We start from the raw sequence: 7,972 nt of genomic DNA on the forward strand, positions 1-7,972 counted from the left end.
TGCAAAGGAGGGGGGGGGGGGGGGTGCATCCCAAAAAACCCTTCACCTATGTTCCCCCATTCATCTACCCACCACCCATTCTCCCACCCTACAACATGCCCATCACACAATTTATCCCTTAATATGGTTCTACCACTTAAATGTAGTATGCAACAAATTTAATACTGGATCTTAACCCACTTCTTTTAACAATAAACATTACTTTTTTCTGTTGAGTACCTCAGTAAAAACAGGACCCTCACAGAATCACACTCCTGTCCATCTGTCTGTCTCTCTGTCTGTTACAACCCCATTTTCTCAGAAACAGGTCAGGTTATCAAGTTGAAATGTATGTCAAACACAAAGATCTACGGTCTCATGTGGGTGTAAAACGCTTAAGCTGCCAAGTCAATGCAGTCAAAAAGTATGGTCATTTATGTCACATATTTTGATACTCACAGACTCACTCACCAAAACCTATAGACAAACTATCTATATACATAATTAAGTTTGTATGGTAACCCCAGAGTGCAAGTTATTCTGGCCTTTGTCCAGTCTTATACCATTAAAACATTAAAATAATCTGATTTTACCATCCCTAGCAAAGTGGAAACTATTATCCCTAGAGAAAAAAGATAAAGATTTTTTGTAATAAATTTAATGTATATAAACGTAGGCTTCCCCAGCCATTGCCACAATCAATAAAATTTAAGAAAATGTTGGTAATCTTACATATTAACAATGTGGTCACAAACCCTGAAGAATTTTATTGAAATTTAATATAGTTTAATTTTGTGTTGGGAAACATTTTTGCAAGAAGCTTTGGTTCTTTAGTTATTTGAGAAAACGTATGTGACCTTTAAAGGGCCACGTATCCCCACGCTCACACCTACCAGTCAGGATTTTTATTGTGTTGTTCATGGCTCTCCATCCCACCAATGTACAAAAATTTGTGACTATACAAAATTTTTCCCCTAATTTTCCTTAGCTGGAGTAAATCATCTTCATGTGGCCTTGTTCTTCATACATCAAACGACTTTACACACCTCATCTATCATTATTTCCAGATTATTATTATTATTATTCATTAACAATCTGATTTTCTAACTCATCTCTTGAATTGCACATACATTTAAAAGAAATGTGTGAACACTTACCTCTTTATAATTGAGTTGCTTGCTGCCTTCTTGACAGAACTTAAAATCATAATCCAAACTTAAACTGTTTCTTCAGAAAATCTTATTCTTCCTCTTACTCTCACACCCAACTACCCAACTAGAAAGTGTGAACTTACATAGCTGTTGAATTTGCTCCTCTCTCAATTTCTTTTTAGTTTTCTCAATGAACTGTCTCTTCCATTCTTCTGTCCAGCCCAGTGGGTTCCAGTTTTCAGTTTCTCGGCAAACTTCTGAATGTTGACAAGTTTGCTGAAATGCCGATATGGAGGATTATTTTGGTTGATCTCTCGTCATTCCGAGAATGTCACTGTGACTAAACTTTCAATTTCCCCTCCCTTAAATGTCAGATGTAGGCAACGGCCTTGCCGCAGCGGGTACACCGGTTCCCGTGAGATCACCGAAGTTAAGCGCTGTCGGGCGTGGTCAGCACTTTGATGGGTGACCATCCAGGCCGCCATGCACTGTTGCTATTTTTCGGTGTGCACTCAGCGAAGTGATGACAATTGTGGAGCTACTCGACTGAATAGTAGCGGCTTCGGTCAAGAATACCATCATAACGACCGGGAGAACGGTGTGCTGACCCCACGCCCCTCCTATCCGCATCCTCCACTGAGAATGACATGGTGGTTGGATGGTCCCGGTAGGCCACTTGTGGCCTGAAGACGGAGTGCTTTTTTAAATGTAAGATGTTTGCTGAGTACACTGATATAATTTCAGAAATATAACTTTATTGTGATTTCATCTACACAGCTTAGGCCAAAAATTGTCTTGGAATTTTCCTTATTCCTTTTTCATGTAAAAAAAAAAGAGTGGTGATCTGCCTGCAATTATCAATGTGTATAAAGCTTGCTGTTTCATTTCTGTGTTCTAATGTTTGTTTTATATTCTGGGATACTGATTTTTTATTATATATGTTCCAGGTGATTGTGTAAGCATTCTATAATTAGAGTATCTCTGTTTGCTTAGCTATTCAATACTGAAGAGTTGGCAGGAGATTTCTGAATTAGGGTACCTGAGATATTTTTCCTATATGAGTTACTGTAACAAAAAGGTTGAGACATTTTGTCTAAGAATTTAACTTCTGGAATGTTGTTTGTTAAAGTCAGTTGGTTTGTTTTTTTATCAGAAACTGAACAATATGTCTATAGAATGAAAAGCTTCTCTGAAATCCACAAATATAATCATTTTGTCTCCCTGTGCATATCTGTAAGTGGTGATGGTAAGGCACATTGTAAAGCTAGAGAGAATCGCTTTTTCAGGCATAATTTATAGAAGTATATATAAATGAGAACCAGTCTTTTTGAAACTGATATGTGGTGTGAGATGGGCAGTTAACATTGCTAGTCTATTAGGCAACGAAACAGTTTGCATAAAAGTTGTCATTACGTTATGCATTTATGTTTTGTACTCGAATTTACCACTCTACTGGTGATACACATTCAAAATATCATCTGATTAAAGGCCTGGAAATCAAGATGTTGCATTTGAAAATAAAGGAAATCGCTATGAGGCAGACAGTACCACGTATAAACTTTTACTGTGGTAGCTTTATCTTTGAAATGTGTAAGCCTTTCTGGCACAGTGAAAAATTATATTGGAAAATGTCTCGCAAATAATCATTTGGTAACGCTTGGTTGGTTGTTGGTTGGGTGGGGTCAAGCAGTGAGGTCATCGGTCCCATCAGATTAGGGAAGGATGGGGAAGGAAGTCGGCCATGAGCTTTCAGAGCAACCATCCCAGCATTTGCCTGAAGCAAATCGTGGGAAACCTAAATCAGGATCGCTGGGTGCAGGTTTGGACTGTTGTCATCCCAAATGAGAGTCCAATGTGCCAACTGCTGCACCACCTCACTCAGTGACTCTTGATAAAAGAGCAGGCCCGAGTTGGAAATATTCTGCAATAACTCTCGTCAATTGGATGTGAATATGGTGGTATTTTTGGGACTTCAAATTAAGAAAAATCTTCAGATAAATAAGTATCACTTTTTTTCTTCTCTAGTGACCAAGAATAGCTTGGAGAAGGCTAATCTGCCCTCTACTGCAGTGAATACATTGTTTGCCGATTTCTCATAATTAATCAGGTTAGCATTGGAGGTATACGGCATGACTGAGATATTCTCGATCTTGTACTGACCATCAACACATTTGATCTTGGCAACATTTTGTGTCAAGCAGGCACTATACTTTTTCACATGCCAGTGTTGCACCATAAGTAATTTGATTCAATATTGAAAAGCACCAACTGGTGAGTAGTGATACCACACAGTATCATCTCCTCATTGTAAGGTACTAATGGTGCCGATTCTTCTGGAAAGCCTGGAATTCTCAGGAAATAACATTTTACCTCAAAAAATGAGGGGAAATGCTGGCAAATTCTTTGTTTTATGACCTAGTACTGAAATTTAATTTTATTGAGTTTCATAAATCATAAATTTTAAAATACTTAATGTTTCAAAGTTTGTTAATTATATGAATATTACTCCATATAAACTATCAATTTTTAAAAACTGCAGTTTAACTACTGCTTATGGCAATTATATGTCAGCTGACAGGAAAGAAAAGTTATATTGTGGTATGCTCCCCCCCCTCCTCCCCCCCCCCCCCCCCCCACCATCATTAATTTATAAGGACCATTGTGACACCGTCGAGTTTGAGTGGCCACTCTGGTACAGAAGACATCAGCCCTGAACATATTCCTGGATTCAACACATATCACTGACCACAGAGATTACAGTGGGTGCAGGAAAAATGCCATTGGAGTCTAAAACCATAGTAAAACTTTGAGCAGAATGATGGGTGGTAGGGTAAGAATGAGGGAAAAACTGCATGGACTGATACGTCATTCTTAGTAATAGAGCTACTTTCAGGCAGGTGGTGGAGGTATTCACACTTTTACACGGTATACATACAGCTCTGCCATAATCTCTCGCATGCCACCCTCCACCTCAAAAAACTATCCAATCTCCTGGTTTCCCACCTCCGGAAAGGCAACTCACTCACCCTTCACAACCTTTCCAGCAAACCTCAACCTCCTCTCATTGCACACAGACCTAGTCTCTCCCATCTACTCAATCTCCCACTCCCAGCTCCACTCCCCCCAAAACCTCAAAATTCTAATCAACACAATCTGGAACCACAACACCCTAATTCAGTAGTTAACCTTTCCTCCTAACCTCTCTCCCAATCCGAAACCTGTGTCCTATCCAAAGGCCTCACCTTCAGCCCTACTCCCAGATTCAACCAAACAGCCCTCATCAAAGACTTACTGTCCTACACTCGTACTCTCTGCTGGAAATGTCACTTTGCCACGAAGAAAAATGATCCTAATCCTACTCCTAATGATCCAACTCCCCAAGACACTATCCAAATTGAACCCTGCCTGGAACAGTTCTGTCCTCCGTCACAGTGGGACCCACCTCCTCTTCCTCAAAATCACTCTCTCCAAACCTTCCAGGAATTTCTGACCTCCAGCCTTGCCTCTCAGTCCTTCTTAAAAAACCTTAATCCTACTCCCAACATCACCACTGCTGAAGCCCAGGCTATCCGTGATCTGAAGGCTGACCGATCCATCGTCATTCTTCCAGTGGACAAGGGTTCCACGACCGTGGTACTTGATCGTTGGGAGTATGTGGCTGAGGGACGGAGTCAGCTTTCAGACAACACTACATACAAAGTTTGCCAAGGTAATCCCATTCCTGATGTCCAGGTGGAGCTTCAAGGAATCCTCTGAACCTTAGGCCCCCTACAAAACCCTTCACCTGACTCCATCAACCTTCTGACCCCACAGACACCCCGCACCCCTACCTTCTACCTTCTTCCTAAAATTCACAAACCCAATCATCCTGGCTGCCCCATTGTAGCTGGTTACCAAGCCCGCACAGAACGTATCTCTGCCTACGTAGATCAACACCTTCAACCCATTACATGCAGTCTCCCATCCTTCGTCAAAGACACAAACCACTTTCTCGAATGCCTGGAATCCTTACCCAATCTGTTACCCCTGGAAATCATCCTTGTAACCATTGATGCCACTTTCTTATACACAAATATTCCGCACGTCCAGGCCCTCGCTGCGATGGAGCACTTTCTTTCACGCCGATCACCTGCCACCCTACCTAAAACCTCTTTCCTCATTACCTTAGCCAGCTTCATCCTGACCCACAACTTCTTCACTTTTGAAGGCCAGACATACCAACAATTAAAGGGAACAGCCATGGGTACCAGGATGGCCCCCTCGTATGCCAATCTATTTATGGTCACTTAGAGGAAGCCTTCTTGGTTACCCAGGCCTGCCAACCCAAAGTTTGGTACAGATTTATTGATGACATCTTCATGATTTGGACTCACAGTGAAGAAGAACTCCAGAATTTCCTCTCCAACCTCAACTCCTTTGGTTCCATCAGATTCACCTGGTCCTACTCCAAATCCCATGCCACTTTCCTTGACGTTGACCTCCATCTGTCCAATGGCCAGCTTCACATGTCCGTCCACATCAAACCCACCAACAAGCAACAGTACCTCCATTATGACAGCAAGTGCCCCACTTGTGACAGGATACTTTCCGGGACTGGATCAGACTCTGAATGTGGCTCTCCAGCAGGGATACGACTTCCTCAAATCCTGCCCTGAAATGAGATCCATCCTTCATGAAATCCTCCCCACTCCACCAAGAGTGTCTTTCCGCCATCCACCTAACCTTTGTAACCTCTTAGTTCATCCCTATGAAATCCCCAAACCACCTTCCCTACCCTCTGGCTTCTACCCTTGTAACCGCCTCCGGTGTAAAACCTGTCCCATGCATCCTCCCACCACCACCTACTCCAGTTCTACTCCAGAGCCACATGTGAAAGCACCCACATGATTTACCAACTGACCTGCCTACACTGTGACGCTTTCTATGTGGGAATGACCAGCAACAAACTGTCCATTCGCATGAATGGACACAGGCAGACAGTGTTTGTTGGCAAATTAGGATCACCCTGTGGCTAAACATACCTTGGTGCACGGCCAGCACATCTTGACACAGTGTTACACCGTCCGGGTTATCTGGATACTTCTCACCAACACCAACCTGTCAGAACTCCGGAGATGGGAACTTGCCCTTCAGTATATCCTCTCTTCTCGTTACCCACCAGGCCTCAACCTCCGCTAATTTCAAGTTGCCGCCGCTCAAACCTTGTCTGTCATTCAACAACATCTTTGCTTCTGTACTTCCGCCTCGACTGGCATCTCTGCCCAAACTCTTTGCCTGTACAAATGTCTGCTTGTGTCTGTGTATGTGCGGATGGATATGCGTGTGTGAGCGAGTGTATAGCTGTCCTTTTTTTTCCCCTAAGGTAAGTCTTTCCGCTCCCGGGATTGGAATTACTCCTTACCCTCTCCCTTAAAACCCACATCCTTTCATCTTTCCCTCTTTCCTGATGAAGCAACCGTTGGTTGCGAAAGCTTGAATATTGTGTTTGTTTGTGTGTCTATCAACCTGCCAGCACTTTCGTTTGGTAAGTCACATCATCTTTGTTTTTAAATATATTTTTCCCACGTGGAATGTTTCCCTCGTGACAATAGTGCCTTTTGACGCTTAGAAAATTTGTAATTAATGTGAAACCTGAGTCAGAATATATGAAACAAATACTAAATGTACCACACTCACAATTATGACCTATTCCAACACTTCATGCTCCTTGTTATCTCTCTGACTTTAGTTTCAGATAGAACTGCTGATATACCTCCAATTACAAACTGCTGCTACTGCTGCTACTACTACTACTATTATTATGTATATATAGACACTAAATTATGTTGCCAAATCAAGATAACAGTTGAGCAGCACAGAGCAACAGAATTATGCCTTGTGCTTTTTACCAATGTGGAAACAAATATGCAAGAAATTGGTGAGACAGCTTTTCACTAATGTTCATTCATACAATGTAGGCCTACAGAGATAGATAAAGCTGGTTCACTGTAAGATTAACAGATGTCAGGAGCGTGCGTATATAGTACAGTCTTGATAAGTGTGCTTGAGGCCCTTATAGTTCTCAGCACCTGGACTGTTAGAACTACCTGCTGTTTAAAACTGAAAGGTTCATGGGTGCGTAACCTTAAAAACCGATATAGCACTGGATTTACATTAGGTGCCAGCAACAGACTGCGGCGCTCTTCCCCCACCCCAATCCCCAATTTTTTTCATGTGTAAATGTGACATTCTCATGTGTTTCATCGTTTCTCATGAGGCACTCTTGAGCTGCTTTATGGTATCCGCTCATTCTACATATTTCTGCCTGCGTCGCCACCATACATCCTTTAGTTTGTTAAAGATTTCAGGTATTTTACCTGTTTGTATTTCTTCATTTGTCATATTTCACTCAATTCAAAGCGAATTTCGCTGTCGATTCTCTCTATTGCACGGTCTGCAAGTCTGCGCTATAAAATGCTTAAATGTTCTGACCCCTGCTGAAGGTGACCAAAACCTAGGAATGTTTTACTTGTACACCATGCTGTGGTTACCTACGCAGAAGCAAACTGACTCTGGCGTAAAAATCTGTGACTGGACATTATACTGGTACATTGTTGTACCCTCCTCAAAAGAGCCACGCAGTCGCAGCATCCTATCTACATGCAATCGCAGCATCCAATTTACCGTTTTGTTTATTTCAACAATGCAGTGCAATTATATCCGTTTTCTGTGAGAAGTATTCTGTCACAAACCTACGGAGTAGAAACAGTAGCAGTCTTGTCTGATGGATTTTATTTATTTTCCAGGCATGTTTAAGAGTGTGTACATGTTCAGCTATTGCATTTGGGGTCGCTTCCCCACTC

At 42.0% G+C, this 7,972-nt stretch overlaps 1 pseudogene; it reads left to right on the forward strand.

Annotated features, from left to right (window-relative positions):
* The first annotated feature begins 1,509 nt into the window (after positions 1–1,509).
* On the forward strand, positions 1,510–1,627 carry LOC124778826 (annotated as a pseudogene).
* The last annotated feature ends 6,345 nt before the right edge of the window (positions 1,628–7,972 follow it).

This window comes from Schistocerca piceifrons, chromosome 2 (genome assembly GCF_021461385.2).
Source record: "Schistocerca piceifrons isolate TAMUIC-IGC-003096 chromosome 2, iqSchPice1.1, whole genome shotgun sequence".
In the NCBI taxonomy this organism is placed as follows: Eukaryota; Metazoa; Arthropoda; class Insecta; order Orthoptera; family Acrididae; genus Schistocerca; species Schistocerca piceifrons.